Below are 22,937 nucleotides of genomic sequence, written 5' to 3' on the forward strand. Positions count from 1 at the left end.
CGCGCGCGCATGAGTGGGGGAGGGGCAGAGAGAGAGAGGGAGACACAGAACGGGAAGCAGGCTCCAGGCTCTGAGCTGTCAGCACAGAGCCCGGCGCGGGGCTCGAACTCACAGACCGCAAGATCGTGACCTGAGCCGAAGTCGGATGCTCAACCGACTGAGCCACCCAGGTGCCCCTGAAGTTTTCCTTTTGTATTTAATGTGTCTTCTGAATGCCTATACTTTGCACGTAGTAAGTTGATACACAGAAAATGTATGTTACTGTAAAGTCCGCCTGGTGTTAGCACTGAGGTTTTGTCTGTGCTAGTGGCTGAGAAAAGGGCACACTCACGTGACTGCCAATGAATTGTCTAAGTGACTGATTTGATGCTCCTGGGGTGTATCTGCTGGGGCTGCCGGTCCAAGGCACGGCAGGCTGGGCAGCCCCAACAACAGAAACGCATTTTCTCCTGGTTCTGGAAGCCAGAAGCCCAAGATCCACGTGTTGGGAGGCTCAGTCCCTCCTGGGGGCTGTGAGGGAAGGACTGGTTCGAGGCCCGTCTCCTTGGCATGGTCTCCCCATGTGCGTGTCCGTGCGTGTCCATTTCCAAACGTCCCCTTTTTATAAGGGCACGGTCCTCTTGGGTTGGGGCCTGCCCTCGTGACTTCCTGATAACTGTCCCGGCTGTAAAGACCATGTCTCCGAGTAAGGTCACATTCTGAGGTCCTAGGGGTTAGGATCGCCACATTTCTTCTTGTGGCGGGAGGACACATTTTAGCCCATAACACACGGGTAGCCCAGCCCCGTTTCATAGCAGGAGAGCGTGCGGCCCGGCCTGCAGCAGGAGCAGGAAGCCTTCCATTGACAGCTGACCATTGATACTGCACGAGGGTGACCGGGCTGAGCTGGCTTCCTTGGCTGAGGACTAGGCCCCGCAGCAGGATACCAGTAATCCAAACGGAGCTGATGGGTTCTCCCACGTTCTCTGCTGAGCCTCGGAGAGCAGCGGAGGAGGGGACGGTGTGCCAGAGGAGGCCGCCCTGGGCCCGGCGGCTGTGTGACGGTGGGTCCATGACTTCGCCTTTCCGAGCCCCAGTCTCCACATCCATAACATGAGAACCTCAAAGCTTTGCCTTCCATTAGAGTAGCTGCTGAGAGCTGGCTGTAGTTTGCCTCCTTTGCCACAACAATGGATGGAGAAGAGAAGGAGGAAATCCCATAGGACCACAAGAGCTTCTCAGCATGGGCGTGTGGCCGCCTCATGGTTTCTCTGCCTTCCCCAATATTCCTTTCTTTCCTCCTCTTCTGAAGCCACTGTTAGTTTGTTCCACAAGGTATATCACCCGAGGATATATTTTCCTGTAGTAGGCTAATTATTCTTTGATGTAACAGCTGAGTAGTAAGTAGCTGAGCATTATGATTTTTTTTTTTTAAAGTTACTTTGCATCTCTGGAGCTCTTGTTTATTTTTTTTAATGTTTTATTTATTTTTGAGAGAGAGACAGAGACAGAGTACGAGCAGGGGAGGGGCAGAGAGGGAGGGAGGCAGAATCTACGAACCAGGCTCCAGGCTCTGAGCTGTCAGCACAGAGCCCGATGTGGGGCTTGAACCCGTGAACCAGGAGATCATGACCTGAAGTCGGACGCTTAACCGACTGAGCCACTCAGGCACCCCTGGAGCTCTGTCTTTTAAGTACTTTAAGTAGTAAATATTATGTTTATTAAATAGACATCATCAGGGTTCCACTCCCTTTCTTTTCTTTTTTTTTTCCCCCTTTTCCTCTTTCTTTCATTTATTGGAAGTTCTTATGGAGGAAGAAAACAAATTGCCCTACAGTTTTCCTCACTAGTAATCAGCCTTGGGTATCAAAGCAAGTAAATCCAAATAGCTCTAAGTGCAGTGGACTGAGATCAGAATCCACGATGAATTTAAGTGAAGGTTGTTCAAAATGCTCCTTTAAAACTAATTCTTGGGGCTCCCGGGTGTTTAGTCAGTTAAGTGTCTGACTCTTGACCTTGGCTCAGGTCATGATCTCAGAGTTTGTGCGTTCAAGCCCCTCAGGCTCTGCACTGATGGCATGGAACTTGCTTGGGATTCGGTCTCGCCTCTCTGCCCCTCACCTGCTTCTGTTCTCTCTCTTTTTCTCTCAAAATAAATAAATAAATTTACACCCTAATTCTTGGGGCACCTGGCTGGCTCAGCTGGTAGAGCACGTGACTCTTAATCTTGGGAGTGGTAGGTTTGAGCCCCACATTGGGTGTAGAGATTACTTAACAATAAACTCTTATTAAAAACCCTAATTCTTTTGTATCTATTATGGTGCCATTTAGGAATGATGTTTCCATTGATGTGGGAAGCAAAGACAGAAGGAATTGGCAGATAAAATTAAATTTCCTTATAACCTGCAGCCCATTGGCAAATACTTGAGGCAGGCAAAGTAAACCTTTCCTCCAGAACTCCCTACTGTCTTTTTTTAAAATACGAAATGTATTGTCAGGTTGGTTTCTATACAATACCCGTTGCTCATCCCAACAGGTGCCCTCCTCAATACCCATCACCCACCCTCCCCTCCCCCCCACCCCCCATCAACCCTGTTTATTCTCAGTTTTTAAGAATCTCTTATGGTTTGCCTCCTTCCCTCTCTAACTTTTTTTTCCTTCCCCTCCCCCATGGTCTTCTGTTAAGTTTCTCAGGATCCACATAAGAGTGAAAACATTGGTATTTGTCTTTCTCTGTATGACTTATTTCACTTAGCATAACACTCTCCAGTTCCATCCAAGTTGCTACAAAAGGCCATATTTCATTCTTTCTCATTGCCAAGTAGTATTCCATTGTGTATGTAAACCACAACTTCTTTATCCATTCGTCAGTTGATGCACATTTAGGCTCTTTCCATAATTTGGCTATTGTTGAGAGTGCTGCTACAAACATTGGGGTACGAGTGCCCCTATGCATCAGCACTCCTGTATCCCTTGGGTACATTCCTAGCAGTGCTATTGCTGGGTCATAGGGTAGATCTATTTTTAATTTTGAGGAACCTCCACACTGTTTTCCAGAGCGGCTGTACCAGTTTGCATTCCCACCAACAGTGCAAGAGGGTTCCCTTTTCTCCACATCCTCGCCAGCATCTATAGTCTCCTGATTTGTTCATTTTGGCCACTCTGACCGGCGTGAGGTGGTATCTCAGTGTGGTTTTGATTTGTATTACCCTGATGAGAGGCGACGTTGAGCATCTTTTCATGTGCCTGTTGGCCATCTGGATGTCTTCTTTAGAGAAGTGTCTATTCATGTCTTCTGCCCATTTCTTCACTGGATTATTTGTTTTTCAGGTGTGGAGTTTGTGAGTTCTTTATAGATTTTGGATACTAGCCCTTTGCCAGATATGTCATTTGCAACTACTGTCTTAATGGTAATGCTTTGCTGGAGGGAAAATCAACCTAGTTTGACAATAGCTAGGCCTCTGGTATCCTTCTTTAGCATGTGAAAATCTCTTGGGAAACTTTCTCTTGACTTTACCTCCTCTGACTCCCAAGGATATAATCAGTCTCTCCTCAGGGTCCCAGGGCAGCTCTTCCTGCCCATGGCTCCTGTCCCCATATTTTAATGAAATCACCATTTTTGCATCAAAGATGTCTCAAGAATTCTTTCTTGGCCATTGGTCCTGAACCTCACGAACCCCAGCCATCACCCCAAACCTCATCATCCATGATCTAGGTTGTTCTTTTTTTTGAGAGATAGGGAGAGAAAGCAAGCAGGGCAGGAGCAGAGAGAGAGAGAGAGAGAGAGAGAGAGAGAGAGAGAGAATCCCAAGCAAGTTTCGAGAGAGAGAGAGAGAGAGAGAATCCCAAGCAGGTTTAAACGATGCCTAAGCAAAGCCTGATGTGGGGCCCGAACTCACGAACCACGAGGTCATGGCCTAGGCCGAAATCAAGAGTCAGATGCTTAACCAATTGAGCCACCCAGGTGCCCCTCCATGATCTATGTTGATTGAAAGATCAATTTTTACCAGTGACTTTACATTTTACAGCAGTAAATTTTTACTTGTGGGTTTAAAGATTCAACTAGGGGCCCCTGGGTGGCTCAGTCAATTAAGTGTCTGACTTGGGCTCAGGGTATGGTCTAAAGATTCATGAGTTGAAGCCCTGCATCAGGCTTGCTGCTGTCAGTGCAGAGCCTGCTTCAGACCCTCTGTCTCCCTCTCTCTGCCCTTTCCCCATGCGCTCTCTCTCTCTCTCTCTCTCAAAAATAATCATTTTTAAAAGATTCAGTCAACAAATGTATATTTAGCAAGGCACTATAGGGGACATGAAAACTATGACAGTCTGTGTTTCTGGATGACCAACGCTGTTTATTTTTATTTTTTACGAATTTTTCTTAATGTTTATTTTTGAGAGAGAGAGCGAGAGAGCAAGAGAGCACACAAGTGAAGGAGGGGCAGAGAGAGAGAGGGAGACACAGAATCCAAAGTAGGCTCCAGGCTCTGAGCTGTCAGCACACAGCCCGATGTGGGGCTCGATCTCACAAACCGTGAGATCATGACCTGAGCCAAAGTTGGATGCCTAACCGACTGAACCACCCAAGTGCCCCCAGCTACTGTTTAAAATTTAATTGGATGGGGCTCCTGGGTGGCTCAGTCGGTTAAGTGTCTAACTTGATTTTGGCTCAGGTCATGATCTCATGGTTCGTGGGATCAAGCCCCACATCGGGGTCTGTGCTGACAGCAATGGAATCTGCTTGGGATTATGTCTCTTTGCCCCTCCCCCGCTCGTGCTCGTCCCCCCCAGAATAAGTAAATAAACATTAAAAATTGCCTTTAAACAAAATAAAATTTAATTGGAGTATATATAAAAGAGAAAATGAAAAGCTAGGAAAATACTTGAAATCTTATCAAAGTGTTCCCTCCTAAGCTCCAATGTTCCTTTTTCAGCAAAGGAAATATAGGAGAATATCAATGCCTGGACCAGGAGTTAGGGGAGTCTGGGATTTTTTTCTGAAATTGAGTGAAGTGTATACTTAGATGACTGCGAATTTCCAAGACTCTTGAAACATCTTTGCATCTCTTTCCAATTTGCTGTTACTTCACCTGAAATCCAATCGGAAGGCTTACACTTCAGCTTTATCCCATTACTTGTTCTAGTCAAATAGTTCATGGTGACTTAATTTGAGACATGGTCCCTAGGACATTGGGACCCAATGATGGGAGATGGAAGTCCACATGCTGCTCTGTCCCAAAGGAGATGGCCTTCATTCTGGACTGCGTGGAGCCACCTGAGTGGGATGCAGATATTGGAGAACTGAGAAGACATTACTGCAGACCCCAGCCCTGTTACACTTGATAAAGAAAGGCCATGAGTGAGGTGCCGGGCTGGCTCAGTCAGAAGTGCACGTGACTCTCATTCTCAGAGTTATGAGTTCAAGCCCCATGTTGGGTAAACTTCAGAGAAATTAAAGAATAATAAACAAGAAAAGCTGAGAACATTTATTATTGCTCCCCCCCAGAATGCAAATCATTTATGACTGATATCTTGATCTCTATCTCAAGCCTTTTCTGTCCTTTGAGAATATGTATTTAAAAAAATTTTTTTTAATTTTAATTTTTTTAATGTTTATTTTTGACAGAGAGAGAGAGAGAGAGAGAGAGAGAGAGAGAGAGAGAGAGAGAAAGAGCATGAGCGGGGGAGGGGCAGAGAGAGAGGGAGACACAGAATTGGAAGCAGGCTCCAGTCTCTGAGCTGTCAGCACAGAGCCCAACACGGGGCTCGAACTCACGGACCGCGAGATCATGACCTGAGCTTAAGTCGGATGCTTAACCGACTGAGCCACCCAGGTGCCCCAAGAATATGTATTTTTTTAAAAGCTTTTTAACAAAGTTTATTTATCCATTTTGAGAGAGAGAGAGAAAGAGAGAGAATCCCAAGCAGGCTGTGTACTGTCAGCACAGAGCCAGCCCAACGTGGGGCTTCAACTCACAAGCCATGAGACCATGACCTGAACTGAAACCAAGAGTCAGACACTCAACCGACTGAGCCACCCAGGTGCCCCTTGAGAGTATGTATTTTTATTTATATCTGGGGTGGTATTAAATTGTCATCATTAAAATATGTCTATTGGTAAAAAAAATAAATAAAAAAAAAAAGGGGGCACCTGGGTGGCTCAGTCGGTTGGTTGTCTGACTTCAGCTCAGGTCATGATCTCACTGCTTGTGAGTTTGAGCCCCGCATCAGACTCTGTGCTGACAGCTAAGAGCCTGGAGCCTACTTCAGATTCTGTGTCTCCCTCTCTCTCTGCCCCTCTCCCACTCATGCTCTGTCTCTTTCTCTCAAAAATAAACGCTAAATTTTTTTTAAAAAATATGTTTATTGGTAAGATATGAACAATGTGATTATTAATAAAGTTAGCTTGAATTCCCCCATTAAAAAGGATCCTAAGAGAATACTATGAATAATTAATTATATGCCAACAAATTAGGTAACTTAGATGAAATAGACAAATTCCTAGAAACATAAACTACCAAAACTGATTCAAGAAGAAATAGAAATTTTCAAAACATTAGAAAAAGGGGGGGGGGGCGCCTTGGGTGGCTCAGTCAGTTGAGTGTCTGACTTCGGCTCAGGTCATGATCTTGTAGTTTGTGAGTTCGAGCCCTACATCGGGCTCTGTGCTGACAGCTCGGAGCCTGGAGCCTGGAGCCTGCTTCAGATTCTATGTCTCACTCTCTGCCCCTCCCCCAGTCGTGCTCTGTCCCTCTCTCAGAAATAAACACTAAAAAAAATAAAAAAAAAAGAAATAGAAAATTTCAACAGGCCTATCATGCGTAAAGAGACTGAATCATTGCTGTGATCTGAATGTGTTCCCCCCAAATTCATATGTTGACATCCTAACCCCCAAAGGATGGTATGAGGAGATAGGGCATTTGGGAGATGATTGAGATGGGACCCATCTTTATAAAAGAGGCCCCAGAGGACTTACTTGCCCCTTCCACCATGTAAAGACATCACAAGAAGTCTGCAGCCAGTAAGAGAGCTCTCACCTGACCATGCTGGCACTGTGATCTCAGATTTCTAGCCTCCAGAACAAATGAGAAACAAATTTATGTTGTTAATCAGCCACCCATCCATGCATTTTGTTAAAGCAGCTCAAATGGACCAAGGAAATCAGTAATCAAAAACCTCCTGGGGCACGTGGGTGGCTCAGTCTTTTAAGCTTCTTGGTTTTGGCTCAGGTCATGATCTTGTGGTTTGTGAGATTGAGCCCCAAGTCGGGTTCCATGTTGGCAGTGGAGCCTGCTTGGGACTCTATCTCTCTCCCTCTCTCTCTCTCCCCCTCCTCCACTCACTCTCTTCCATGTGTGTGCACTCTCTTTCTCAAAATAAATAAACTTAAGAAAAAAAAAACTCCTAAAAGAAAAGTCCTGGACCAGATAGCTTCATTTAAAGAATTAGCACCAATCCTTCTTAAACTCATTAAAATAATGAAGAGGAGGAAATACTTCCCAATCCATTGTGTGGGGCCTTCCCTTCCCTTCATTCCACGAGCATTACCTTGATACCAGAGCAAGACAAAGATATAAGAAAACTAGACCACTACCCCTTATGAATATGGGTCCAGAAATCCTTCACAGAGAAAGCATTTGACAAAATCCAACACCCCTTCATGATAGAATGCTTAGAAAGCTGGGAATGGAAGGGAACTTTCTCAACATGATTAAGGGCATTCATGAAAAACCCATGACTAACATAATATTCAATGACTTTCTCCCTAGATCAAGAATAAGATAAAGATGTCCACTTTTACCACTTCTTTTTTTTTTTTAAGTTTGTTTATTTTGAGAGAGAGAGAGCGAGCATGGGACAGAGAGAGAGGGAGAGAGAGAGACACTCCCAAGCAGGCTTTGCACCATCAGCACAGAGCCTGACATGGGGCTCGAACTCATGAATTGTGAGATCATGAGCTGAGTTAAAATCAAGAGTTGGATGTGTTATTAACCTACTGAGCCACCCAGGTGCCCCTTACCACTTCTTTTTGGCATTGTACTGAAAGTTCTAGCCACAGCAATGAGACAAGAAAAATAAATAAAAGATATCCAATTAAAACCATAAAATACCTAGGAATATATCTAACCAAAGAGGTGAAAAATCTATACGCTGAAAACTATAGAAAGCTTATGAAAGAAATTGAAGAAGACACAAAGAAATGTAAAAAGATTCCATGCTCCTGTATAGGAAGAACAAATATTGTTAAAATGTCGATACTACCCAAAGCAATCTACATATTCAATGCAATCCCTATCAAAATAATACCATCGTTCTTCACAAAGCTAGAACAAGTAATCCTAAAATTTGTATGGAACCAGAAAAGACCCCAAATAGCCAAAGCAATCTTGAAAAAGAAAAAGCAGGAGGCATCACAATCCCAGACTTCAAGCTATACTACAAAACTGTAATCATCAAGACAGTATGGTACTGGCACAAGAACAGACACTCAGATCAATGGAACAGAATAGAGAACCCAGAAATGGACCCACAAATATATGGCCAACTAATCTTTGACAAAGCAGGAAGAATATCCAATGGAATAAAGACAGTCTCTTGAGCAAGTGGTGCTGGGAAAATTGGGCAGCAACATGCAGAAGAATGAACCTGGACCACTTTCATACACCATACACAAAAATAAACTCAAAATGGATGAAAGACCTCAATGTAAGACAGGAAGCCATCAAAATCCTTGAGCAGAAAGCAGGCAAAAACCTCTTTGATCTTGGCCGCAGCACGTCTTACTCAACATCTTACTCACGTGTTGATCTTACTCAACACGTCTCCGGAGGCAAGGGAAACAAAAGCAAAAATGAACTACTGGGACCTCATTAAAATAAAAAGCTTCTGCACAGTGAAGGAAACAATCAGCAAAACTGAAAGACAACCTATGGAATGGGAGAAGATATTTGCAAACGACATATCACATAAAGGGTTAGTATCCAAAATCTATAAAGAACTTATCAAACTCGACACCCCAAAAACAAAGAATCCAATGAAGAAATGGGCAAAAGACATGAATAGACACTTCTCCAAAGAAGACATCCAGATGGCCAACCGACACGTGAAAAAATGCTCAACATCACTCATCATCAGGGAAATACACATCAAAACCACAATGAGATACCACCTGACACCTGTCAGAATGGCTAACATTATCAACTCAGGCAACAACAGATGTTGGCGAGGATGCGGAGAAAGAGGATCTCTTTTGCATTGTTGGTGGGAATGCAAGCTGGTGCAGCCACTCTGGAAAACAGTATGGAGGTTCCTCAAAAAACTAAAAATAGAACTACCCTACGACCCAGCAATGGCACTACTAAGCATTTATCCAAGGGATACGGGTGTGCTGTTTTGAGGGGACACAGGCACCCCCATGTTTATAGCAGCACTATTGACAATAGCCAAAGTATGGAAAGAGCCCAAATGTCCATCAATGGATGAACGGATAAAGAAGAAGTGGTATATATAGATAAGGGAGTATTACTTGGCAATCAAAAAGAATGAAATCTTGCCATTTGCAACTACGTGGATGGAACTGGAGGGTATCATGCTAAGTGAAATTAGTCAGTCAGAGAAAGACAAACATCATATGACTTCATTCATATGAGGACTTTAAGAGTCAAAACAGATGAACATAAGGGAAGGGAAACAAAAATAAAATAAAAACAGGGAGGGGGACAACACAGAAGAGACTTATAAATATGGAGAACAAACTGAGGGTTACTGGAGGGGTTGTGGGAGGGGGAATGGGCTAAATGGGTAAGGGGCACTAAGGAATCTACTCCTGAAATCATTGTTGCACTATATGCTAGCTAATTTGGATGTAAATTTAAAAAACAAAAAATAAAACAAGTTAATAATAAAAAAAAGACGATCCAATTACGCAGCAAAAAGAATTAAAAGACATCTATATTGGACACAAAGAGGTGAAGCTATCTCTATTTGCAGATGACGTAATGTTATATGTAGAAATTTCTTAAAATTTTTTAATGTTTATTCATTTTTTGAGAGACAGAGAGAGACAGAGCATGAGTGGGGGAGGGGCAGAGAGAGAGGGAGACACAGAATCCGATGCAGGCTCCAGGCTCTGAACTGACAGCACAGAGCCCGACATGGGGCTCGAACTCATGGACCATGAGATCTTGACTGAGCTGAAGCCGGTTACTTAACCGATTGAGCCACCCAGGCACCCCATATATAGAAATTTCTAAGGAATCCACAAAAAAACCGTTAAAGGTAACAAATGAATTCAGCACAGTTGCAGATATAAGATCAACATGCAAAAATTAGTTGTGTTTTTATACACAAGCAGTGAACAATTTGAAACAAAATTAAGGAAACAATTCTATTTAAAATAGCACCAAATAGGGGCATCTGGGTGGCTCAGTCAGTTGAGCATCTGACTTTGGCTCAGGTCATGATCTCATGGTTCATGAGTTCAAGCCCCGAGTTGGGCTCTGCGCTGACGGCACGGAGCCTGGAGCCTACTTCAGATTCTGCATCTCCCTCTCTCTCTGCCTCTCTCCTGCTCGCACTCTCTCTTCAAAAAATATTTTAAAACATTTAAAATAGCACCAAATAGAGCAAAGTACTTAGGGATAAATTTATCCAAGGAGTACAAACTTGTGTGCCGAAAACAAAACATTGCTGAAAGAAATTAAAGGCGATCTAATTAAATAATTAAATAGCATCTTTGTTTATAATAGCCAAGGACTGGAAACTACCCAAGTGCCCATCACCAGTAGAATGGATAAATTGGAGTAATATCAACCCCTGCCGTAATGTGATAGATAGAGAAATTTAATCATATAAAATGTGAAATTTCGTCACTGTGGGATTAATGAAATGAATGAGGCAAGCCTATTAGACCATCCAAATCTGTCCTGATCCTGGCTGGAGTTTGGTGCCATCTACTGGCAGGTGTTGCCCTGGCATAAGCATTGATGAAGATTCTGGGTCCAAGGGCTGGGACTTCCAGGAGAGGGACAGTAGCTATAGGAATCTCCCACTTAGTTGGGCCTTGTTTTATCTACTTGGTCTGGGGATATTGGGTTGGGAGAATACTAGGGAGACCCTCCCTCCATCTTGCTTCCTGAGACAAAGCTATGTGTTTCTTTCCTTCCTGGCTTTACCCTCCCTTCCATGACCTCCTGGTGAAAGTAAAAACTTTAGACTGCATGTGTTTGAGAACGGGGGCTGGGCAGAGGAGGGGAGGCGATGTCTGATATTCAGGTATTCCAGGTCTAATTGTGTTATCAGGTTGTGTTATCTGTTTATATTCTTGTGCTATCATTTATCGGAGTATTATATAGCAGCGAAAATAATGAACTAGAGATATACACACCGGCTTGGTTGAATCTTTCTTAAGTCTTTAAAATTTTTTTAGAAGTTTATTTATTTATTTTGAGAAAGAGAGAGGCAGAGAGAGAAGGAGAGAGGATCACAGGCCCGTTCAAGTGTTGGATGCTCAAACTACTGAGCCACCCAGGCACCCCTCTTAAGCCTTTTATTGTGAAATATAACACACATATAGCCAAGGACACAAAATATAAATGTACAGTTTAATACATTACTATAACATTAGTGTAACCATTGCTCAAGGCAAGATATAAAACACTACCATAACTCCAGAAAGCCCTGTACCTTTTCCAAATCATGACTCTATTTCCTTCCTAGAGGTAACCACCACCCTGTGTTTTATGTTACTGTTTTTTTTTCTTTTCTTTATAGCTTTGCTACTGTTTTAGTTACCTATTGCTGTGTAATAATTCTTTATTGTTGTCTTTTTCACTTATAGAACTATGACTGACATATAAAAAGCTGTACATATTTATTTAAAAAAAATTTTTTTTAACGTTTATTTATTTTTGAGACAGAGAGAGACAGAGCATGAACAGGGGAGGGGCAGAGAGAGAGGGAGACACAGAATCTGAAACAGGCTCCAGGCTCTGAGCTAAAAAGCTGTACATATTTAATGTATACAACTCGATGAGTTTGGGGATAAGTATACACTCATGAAACATCACTGCAATCTACGCCACAAAGTTTCCTCCTGCCATTATTGTTATTATTATTAGTGTTTGTGTTGAGAACACTTAACATAAGATCTACCCTCTGAACAAATTTTAAGTATATAATACATTATTGTTAACTATAGGTACTATGCTGTATAGATCTCTAGAATTTATGTTATAAATTTATTTTGTAACTAAAACTTTGTATCCTTTAACCATCTTTTCCCCATTTCCCCCTTCCACCAGGCCTTGGCAACCACCATTCTATTTTCTGCTTCTATGAGTTTGACTAGTTTAGATAAACATATGAAATCATACAGTATTAGTCTTTCTGTATTGTGGCTTATTTCATTCCCTTAGCATAATGTCCCACAGGCCCACCCATGTTGTTGCACGTGGCAGGATTTCCATCTTTTTTAGGCTGAATAATATCCCTTCGTATGTATATGCCATATTTTCTTTATCCATTCATCTGTTGATGGACATTTAGGTTATTTCTGTATCTTGGCTATTGTGAATAATGCTGCTGCAGTGAACAGGGGAGTGCAGATATCTCTTTGGGATCCTGATTTCAATTCCTTTGGATAAATAACCAGAAGTGAGATTCATAGATCACATTGTAGTGCTAGTTTTAATTTTTTTTGAGGAACCTCATACTTTTCCCTGTATTGGCTGCATCAATTTACATTCTCACCAAATAATAACCATCCTAACAGGTGTGAGGTGATATCTAATTATGATTTTTATTTGCATTTCCCTGATGGTTAGTGATGTTGAGCACCTTTTCACGTACCTATTGGCCGTATGTATGTCTTCTTTGGAGAAATGTCTATTCAGGTCCTTTGCCAATTTTAAAGTTGGTTTATTTATTTATTTGTTAGTTACTGACTTGTAAGAGTTCCTTACATATTTTGGATATTAGCCCTTTATCAGATATATGGTTTGCAATCATTTTCTACCATTCTGTAGGTTGCCTTTTCATTTTAGTGATTGTTTCCTTTGCTGTGCAGAAGTGCTTTAGTTTGATGTAGTCCCACTTGTCTATTTCTGCTTTTGTTGCCTGTGCTTTTAGTGTCGTATTAAAAAAATTGTTTCCAAGATCAATGTCAAGGAACATTGCCCCTATGTTTCCTTCTCAGAGTTTTATGATTTCAGGTCTTATGATTAAGCCTTTAATCCATTTTGAGTTGATTTTTGTGTATGGTGTAAGATAAGGGTCCAATTCATTCTTCTGATTGTAGATCTCCAGTTCCCAACATCATTTAGTGAAGAGACCATTCTTTCTCTGTTGTATATTCTTGGTACCCTTGTCAAAGATCAATTGACCATATATGTGTGAATTTATTTCTGGACTCTATTCTGTTCCATTGGTCTATATGTTTATTTTTATGTCAGAACTACATACTATTTTCATTGTTATAGCTTTGTAATATAATTTGAAATCAGGAAGTATGATGTCTCCAGTTTTGTTCTTCTTGCTCCAGATTGCTTTGTCTATTTGGGGTCTTTTTTGGTTTCATATGAATTTTAAGAGTGTTTTTTCTTTTAAAAAAAGTGTTTTTTCTTTTTCTAAAAATTACTTTTTTAATGTTTATTTTTATTTTTGAGAAAGAGAGAGTGAAAGCAGGGGAGGGATGGAGAGAGAGGGAGACACAGAATCCAAAGCAGGCTCCAGGCTCTGAGCAGTCAGCACAGAACCCGATGCGGGAATTGAACTCACAGACCGTTAGATCATGACCCGAGCCTAAGTTGGACACCCAACTGACCAAGTCACCCAGGCTCCCCTAAGAGTGTTTTTTCTAATTATGTGAAAAAATGCCATTGGAATTTTTAAATTTTTTTTTTCAACGTTTTTTTTTTTATTTATTTTTGGGACAGAGAGAGACAGAGCATGAACGGGGGAGGGGCAGAGAGAGAGGGAGACACAGAATCGGAAACAGGCTCCAGGCTCTGAGCCATCAGCCCAGAGCCCGACGCGGGGCTCGAACTCACGGACCGCGAGATCGTGACCTGGCTGAAGTCGGACGCTTAACCGACTGCGCCACCCAGGCGCCCCAGAATTTTTTTAAATTTTTTTTTTTCAACGTTTTTTTTTAATTTATTTTTGGGACAGAGAGAGACAGAGCATGAACGGGGGAGGGGCAGAGAGAGAGGGAGACACAGAATCGGAAACAGGCCATTGGAATTTTGATAGTGATTGCTTTAAATCTGTACATTGCTTTGGGTGGTATGGACATTTTAACAATATTAATTCTTCTAATCCACGAACATGGGTTATCTTTCCATTTATTTGTGTTGTCTTCAACTTCTTTCATTAATGTTCTATAGTTTTCACTGTACATCTTTCACCTCCTTTATTAAATTTAATCCTAAGTATTTTGTTGTTTTGATGTGATTGTAAGTGGGGATTATTTATTTAATTTCTTTTTTGGATGGTGTATTGTTAGTGTGTAGAAATGCAACAAATTTTTTAGTGTTGATTTTGTATCTTGCAGTATTACTGAATTCATTTATTAGTTCTAACAGTTTTTTTGGGGAGTCTTTAGGGGATAATTTTACTGCTTCCTTTATGATTTGGATGCCTTTTGTTTCTGTTTCTTGCCTAATTGCTCTGGACTTTCAGTATTATGTTGAAAGAAATGGTAAGAGTGGGCATCTTCGTCTTGTTGTTGTTTGTTTCTGATCTTAGAGAAAAGCTTTCAACCTTTCACCATTAAGCATGATACTAGCTGTGGGCTTGTCATAGATCACCTTTATTATGTTGAGGTACATTCCTTCTACACATATTTTATTGAGTTTTTTTATCATGAAAGGATGTTGAATTTTGTCAAATGGTTTTTATGCATCTATTGAGATTATCATATGATTTTAATCTTTCATTCTGTGGGTATGGTGTATCACACTGATTGATTTGCAGATGTTGAACTATCCTTGCATCCCAGGGATAAATCCCACTTGATCATGGTGAATGATCCATTTAATGTGCTGTTGAATTTAGTTTGTTAGCATTTTGTTGAGGATTTTTGCATCTATGTTCATTAGAGATATTGGCCTATAATTTTCTTTTTTTTTTTTATAGTGTTCTTACCTGGCTTTGGTATCAGGGAAATGCTGACATCCTAAAACATTGTTCCTTCCTATTAAATTTTTGGAAGAGTTTAAGTAGGATTGATGTTAATTCTTCTTTAAGTGTTTGGTAAATTCACTAGTGAAACTATCTGGTTCAGGGCTTTTCTGTGTTGGGAGGTTTTTGATTACAGATTTAATCTCTTTACTTATTGATCTGTTCAGACTTTCTATTTCTTCCTGATTCAGTCTTGGTAGGTTGTGCATGTTTAGGAATTTGTCCCTTTGTTCTAGGTTATCCAATTTGTTGGTATATAATTGTTTATAGTGGTCTCTTAATGATCCTTTGTATTTCTGTAATATCAGTTATAATGTCCCCTCTTTCATTTCTGATTTTATTTGAGTCTTCTTTTTTTTCTGAGTCTTAGCTAAATGTTTGTCAATTTTGTTTATCTCTTCAAAAAACAGCTCTTAGTTTTGTTGATATTTTCTGTAGTTTTTCTAGTCTTTATTTCATTTGTTTCTTCTTTTTAAATATATATTTTGAAGTTTATTTATTTTGAGAGAGAGAAGGAGAGAGAGAGTACAGGGAGGGGGAAGAAATAAACGGAGGGAGAGAGAATTCCAAGCAGGCTCTGTGCCTCCAGCACAGAGCTCAATACATGGCTCGAACTCCCAAACCATGAGATCAGGACCTGAGCTGAGAGTAAGAGTCGAATGGTTAACTGACTGAACCACCCAGGTGCCCCATATTTATTTCTGTTCTAATCTTTAAAAAAAATTTTTTTATGTTTATTTATTTTTGAGAGAGAGGGAGAGACAGAGCATGAGCAGGGGAGGGGCAGAGAGAGAGGGAGACACAGAATCCAAAACAGGTTCCAGGCTCTGAGCTGTCAACACAAAGCCCAACGCGGGGCTTGAACTCACAAACTGAGAGATCATGACCTGAGCTGAAGTTGGACGCTCAGCCGACTGAGCCACCCAGGCGCCGCTGTTCTAATCTTTATTATTTCCTTCCTTCTACTAACTTTGGACTTAGTTATTTTTATAATTCCTAGAGATACAGAGTTAGGTTGTTTATTTGCGATCTTTTTTCTTAACGTAGGTGTTTATTGCTAAAAGCTTCCTTCTTACAACTGCTTTTGTTGCATATAAGTTTTTTAATACTATTTCCAGTTTTGTTTATCTCAAGATATTTTTAAAGAATATTTTATTTTTAGGGGTGCCTGGGTGGCTCAGCTGGTTGAGCATCCAACTCTCGATTTTGGCTCAGGTCATGATCTCACAGTTTGTGAGTTCGAGCCCTGCATCAGGCTCTGCACTGAGCGTGGTGCCTGCTTGAGATTCTCCTCCTGACTCTGCCCCTTTCCACCTTTCATGTGCGCTCTCTCTCTAAAAAAAAATATTTTAAAGTAATCTCTACACCCAACATGGGGCTTGAACTTACAACCCCAAGATCAAATGACATGCTCCACTGACTGAACCAGCCACACGCCCCTCAAGATATTTTTTGATTTATTCTTTGGCCCATTGGTTGTTCAGGAGTGTGTTGCTTAATTTCCAATTATCTTCCTGTTATTGATTTCTAGTTTCATACCACCGTGGTTGGAAAAGATACTTGATATAATTTCAATCTTCTTAAATTTGTTAAGATTTGTTTTGTATCCAACATATGCTCTATCCTGGAGAATGTTCCATGTGTGCTTGAGAAGAATGTGTGTTTTGCTGCTGTTGGGCAAAATGTTCTGTATATGTCTGTTAGGTCCATTTTGTCTAAAGTAAAATTCAAGTCCAATGTTTCCTTACTGATTTTTTATGTCTAGATAATTATCCATTGTTTAAAGTGGAGCCTCTAAACCCCTTTTTGTATTATAATTTCCTTTGTTCTTCATTTCTTTATATGGATTTGAGTTATTTCCTTTTAGCCTAAAAGCTTTCCATTAGTATTTCTTGTATTTCAGGTCCACTAGGAACAAATTCTCTCACTCTTTATCTGAGAATGTTTTTATTTTTTTCTAACTTGAAAATAAATACACTCACAATCCATAGAGTTACATTCCCTTTACCACCCCCACAACCTTGGGAGTGCCCAAGGAACTCAGTGAGTCTTAAATGTCACAATGTAGGGGCGCCTTGGTGGCTCAGTTGGTTAAGCATCCGATTCTTGGTTTCAGCTCAGGTGGTGATCTCATGGTTTGTGGGTTTGAGCCCTGCATTGGGCTCCACACTGGTGATTCTGGGCCTCCTTGGGATTCTCTCTCCTTCTCTCTCTGTCCTTCCCCTACTCATGCTTGTTGCACCCACACGACTCCTGAAACAGAATGCTATGGGCACCAGTGACAGTCACAGCAAAGTTTATTGCAACTACAGGCAAGGCTGACCTATTGGGACCGACACTCTTGATCAGAGCGCGGCCTCGAACAGCCGGGGTACAGAGTTTTTATAGCTCACCACATCGTCTTATCATCACCTGGGAACAGAACAAAGAAATAGTTCCCAGATGGGGGTGGAAACAGTTCTGCCATTAAGCCACAACCAGTTGACCTCCTTGACCCTGCCTCTGGTGCCACTTTGTCCTTGAACTTTTGTTCCCTTGATTGATGAAGCATAATTTAAAACAAGGCTGTTATCTCAGCCTACAGTGTCAAAACAAAGCTGTTATTTCTCAGGGCTACAGGTTAGCCCTACACTACAATTTAACCCTTACAGTGCTCTCTCTCTCCCTCAAAATAAGTAAATAAACAAAAAAAAATAATAAAATGTCACAGTGAGGAAGTATCTGCAATGTGAACACAATATATTGTAAAAAGAAAGAAATTCTTTGGTCAAAGTGTCCTCCAGATCTCTATGTGGTCTTGCTTATTTTTCTGGAACATTCTTTTTCATTATTCTTACTCTAGCCCTAAAGTTCTTTAAAATACACCCATGTTTGAAGAAACTAAGAGGTAAATACGTACAAGAATGTCTTTATTTTAATTTTATTTTCTGTGGGAAATAAGCTTAGGAATTCCCTCACCTTGCACCAATGGGTTAACAAGGTGTAAAGAAATAGAAAGCCACAGGATGAAAGCATCAAAAATGAGGTAAACAAGATTAGGTATTCATGGCGGAAACGCCCCCCAATTTAGTATAATAGCAGAAAGCTGCTTGCACAGGAAGGAAGGATGACAATAGGTAAACAGGTAAACAGGGCTATAGACCACAGCTGGCAAGGTTGCCCAGAGTGGAGCTAATAGCAAAAGAAAAGTGCCTTGTTGGCCCTGAGGTAGCATGCTCTGTCTTGTGCCCTAAGCTAGCTAAGATAAACAGAAATGGAGCCTCATGCCTGCTGTAAACAACCATTTTCCTGGCACCAGGACTTTGTTTTGTATTGACCCAAACCCCTAACACCGCATATCTTTGAAGCCCCCCTTTTCCTTCATGTCTATGAGTTAATTAATGTTCACGGTTTCATTGTCTCTCTGTGCAGTCCCATCACGCTTGTAAGCCTTCTGATCTTAATAAAAACAGAGCAAGGACCCTTACTCGGGGATCTCGTCCTCTCCCAGACATTAGCCTCTCTCGCATTTTAATCCTGCGTCTGCTCTCTTGCTGGACCAGAGAGAACTTTAGACCCAGAGTCTACGACAATTTTCAAGTCTAGTTTTCCTGGAAATGGCATTACTGGTTGACAGTTTTTTTCTCTCAACGCTTTGAAAATGTCATCTATTGCATTCTGGCTTTCCATCAAGTCTGCTGAGGTGTCAGCCATTAAGTGAATTGTTGTTCCCTTGTACACGATGGATTGTTTTTCTGCTTTTAAGATTTTTTTGTCTATGGCTTTCAGCAGTTTGACTATGGTGTGTCGCGGTATGGATCCCTTTCTGTTTGTCATATTTGTAGGCTGTTGAACTTCTTGGTTCTGTAGATTAATGTTTTTCATCAAATGGGAGATTTCAGTCATTATTCTTTCAGTTTTTATTTTCTTCCCCTTTCTTTAACTCCTTTCTTTCTGGGAGTCTCATACACTTAAGCTGTTACACTTGATGGCATCCACCATCAAGTGTATATGCAGCTATGTTAATTTTTATTCAGTTTGTTTTTCTTTCTATTATTTGGATTATGGTACTTTCAATTGGTTTATCTTTGAGTTTGCTGATTCTTTCCTGTTTCATCTCATATTTGCTGTTGAGCCCATCTAGTGAAGTTTTCATGTCAGTTCTTACATTTTTGAAGTCTAGAATTCCCATTTGGTTATTTTATATGGGTTCTACTTCTCCATTGAGATTCTGTATTTGAAGAATTGTCATATTTTTGTTTAATTACTTGAACATAGTTTTCTATAATTCTTTGAACATATTCATAATAGGTGCTTTGAAGCTTTTGACTATTAATTTGAATATCTAGACCCTCTCAAAATCAGATTCTCTTGGCTGCTTTCACTAGTAAGTATGGGTCAAACTTTCCATTTTCTTTGTGTCAAGTTGTCAAGTGGTTCCTAAGCAGCAGCACTGTGGCTGCTAGGTTTTGGCTTGCCAAATTTTCATAGATTCAGCTGGTAAGGAAACAATGAGCCCAAATGGATTCAGATAGTTTGTAACTTACACAGCCAACAAAAGCAAGATCAGCATAGTGTCAGATCATGTCTCTGGTCTCACAGGATGACACCAAACCAGAAGAACCATATAACAGGTGACACAGGCAGTAGAACACTCTGCCATTGAAGATTCATCTCTAAAATTGCAGCCAAGCATGTTTATAGACTTGTATAGAATTGTGAAGCTGTAACCTGAGGGGAAAAAGGTGGAAAGTTCTGTGCTCAACTGCAACTGGGGAAATAGATGAAAAATGGGAAACAGATGAGAAAATGCCACACAGCAGCTCCATACTAGGATTCCCCCCTCCCCTTGCTCTAGGAGAATCACAGGGTGTTCTACCAAGACCCAGGTCAGACTGTAGTCAATTCTTGCCTATGTGGAGATGTGCATGATCATCAGGGTGCACCACAGAATTGCTGTTCCCTTATACTTTGCATGTTTGTGTTTGTTGCTTTTGTTGAAAAATGGATATTTTAGATAATGTGCAACTTTTTGGCTTCTGAGCTTTTCTGTTTGTTTTGTTTTGCTCTGTTTTAGTAACTTTTGTGGACCTAAACTGTGGAATTTGTCACCCACAATCTGTCTGTCTCATGGAGTACAGCTGCTGTTTTCTCTCTTCAGATTTAAAAACTTCTTCTTCTTTTTTCATTTTAGAGAGAGAGTGCATAAGTGGGGGAGAGGGGGGAGAGAGAGAGAGAGAGAGAGAGAGAGAGAGAGAGAGAGAGAATCTTAAGCAGGCTCCACGCCAAGTGTGGAGCCCAATGCAGGGCTAGATCCCACATCCCATGACCCTGGGAGCATGACCTGAGCCAAAATCAACAGTTGGATGCTCAACTGACTGAGCCACCAAGGTGCCCCTCTTATTTTTATTTTTTAACCTGGCTTCCTAGCGTCTGGATAGCTTAGTGGTAAGCCAATGATTTGGCAGAGATTGTGTGGAAACTTCTTGAGCCCAAAACACTTTCACCATTTGTAGATTGATCTGTATGTGGATTGGGAGTGTGGTGTCTAAATGTGGTGTCTCTCCGGTTGGATGGGAGCCCCAAATGTGGGGCCACCGTCGGGTGGAAGCCAGTGGTGTGGATGGTGAAAAGAATTCACTGAGGCAGAACATAGGAGAGAGGAGTTATTGAATACACTGCAAGGGAGCAGGGGGCAGGACAGCAGAGAGGCTGTCTGCAACCAAGCAGTGGGTGGGGGTTGTTTTTAAAGGGGGAAGGTGAGGAGGTATGGTGATGTATGGAATTTTCCCTTTTTGGTAAATGTGCCTGGCTGTAAGTAACCATTGGTTAGTTAGGGACTATGGATACATCTTGAGGTGGGTTGCCCAATGGGCCTGTCTGTATTCAGCCAGGGGGTCAGAGTGGGCCCTTTCTACATTCTACTACTCAAGCCTGTTTGCCTAAAAGCGGCCTCTACAGGGAGTACATTCCCTTAGCTTTCACTTTCTGCTTGTCTCTCTTGGGTCTCCCCTGCTCATGCATGTAATTCCCTAGTCAGCTAGGGATGAGTGGAAATTGTTTTGCCCTTTTATGACTCTGTTAAATTTCTGGATGGCTCACTGCTCATCTTAACTATGATCACAACGTTATTCAAACTGGGTTTTCCCATTTGTTCCTTATCAAATTCTCCACTTTCAAAAGACAACAAAACCTTGACTTTTGCTCCCTTTCCCAAATTAAGATCCCCTCCTGTGACAGTACAGTTACCTAATTAAAGGGATGGGAGATTGAGAGTGGCGCTGGGAAAAAAAGCTACAGAATCCAGGTGCTCTTCACTGAAGTTGGAACAGTTTGTTGCCTACCTTTCATTACTTTCCAGAGCCCTGCAATGTTTGTTTTTGATAATGTTATCTAGTTTTGTACTTGATTTTTTGTGTATAGGATTTGTTAACCTCTTCACTCTATCATACTGGGAATTCTGCATATATCACCTTTATTTTTGAAGGATATTTTCATGGATATATAGAATTCTAGGTTGGAAATGATTTTCTTTCAGCACTTTGTATGATTTTCTTGTTTTCTGGGTTCCACAGTTTCTGTGGAGAATTCAGCCGTCCATTTTAGTGTTGTTTCTTTCCCTTCCTTTTTTCCTCTGGCTGCTATTAAGATTTTCTCTTTGCCTTTGTATTTTAGCAGTATTACTACGATGTGCCTAGATATCATGTTCTTTGCATTTATCTTGCTTGACCTTTACTGACCTTTCTTGAATGTATGGCTTGATGTCTTTCATTAATTTGAAAAATCTGAATTCTAATATCGACTCTGCTCCATTATCTTTTTCTTCTTTTGAGACTCCATTTACATGTATGTTAGACCTCTTATCCATGTCCTACATGCATTTTACACTGTTCAGTTTTTCCAAAATCTATTCTTTGTGTCTCAGTTTAGATATTTTCTTTTGGCCAGACATTCATTGACTTCTTAATTTCAAATATGGGAATTTTCAGTTCTAGGATGTCCATTTAATTTTTTTATAGTTCCAACTCTCTATGAAAATCTCCATAGTCTCTCTTTTTCTGAACATATTAGTGATACTTATTTTAAAGTCATTTTCTCTGCTCATTCTAATACCTGGGTTACCCCTCAGTCTGCTTCTCTTGGCTATCTGTTTTTTCTCTTGGTTATCTGTTTTTTTCTCTCGGCTATCTGGTCATATGGTCTTGTCAATTTTCATGCCTAGTGATTTGAACTGAGTCCCAAAGATCATGTACAAAAATACTGTAGGTATTCTAGATGAGCTTATCTTCCACCAGAGAAGGTTAAGCATTTTCTCTGCTAGGTAGATAGAATTTGGGGGCTTATCACCATACTCTGTCTAATCAAGGACTGGTTTATGTTGATGCCAGGTTGCAGTCTACTTCTGGTTCACTAGGGCTTTCGATTGGCAGTCTTGGTGGGTCTAGTGGGTGCGGGTCTTTGTCTACACAGCGCTGGCAAGACTGCAGAAACTTCTACTTTGCTATTTTTAAAAATTATAGTCAAATACACATAACACAAAATTCACCATTTTAGCCATTTTACAGTATACAATTCAGTGGCATTTAGTACATTCATAATGTTGTGCAACAGTTACCACTCTCTAGTTCCAGAATTTCTCCATCACTTTAAATGGAAACCCCATAGGCGCCTGGGTGGCTCAGTGGGTTGGGTGTCCAACTTCGGCTCAGGTCATGATCTCACAGTTTGTGGGTTCGAGCCCCGTGTCGGGCTCTGTGCTGACACCTCGGAGCCTGGAGCCTGCTTTGGATTCTGTGTTTCCTTCT

This window comes from Panthera tigris, chromosome X (assembly GCF_018350195.1).
Source record: "Panthera tigris isolate Pti1 chromosome X, P.tigris_Pti1_mat1.1, whole genome shotgun sequence".
NCBI lineage: Eukaryota > Metazoa > Chordata > Mammalia > Carnivora > Felidae > Panthera > Panthera tigris.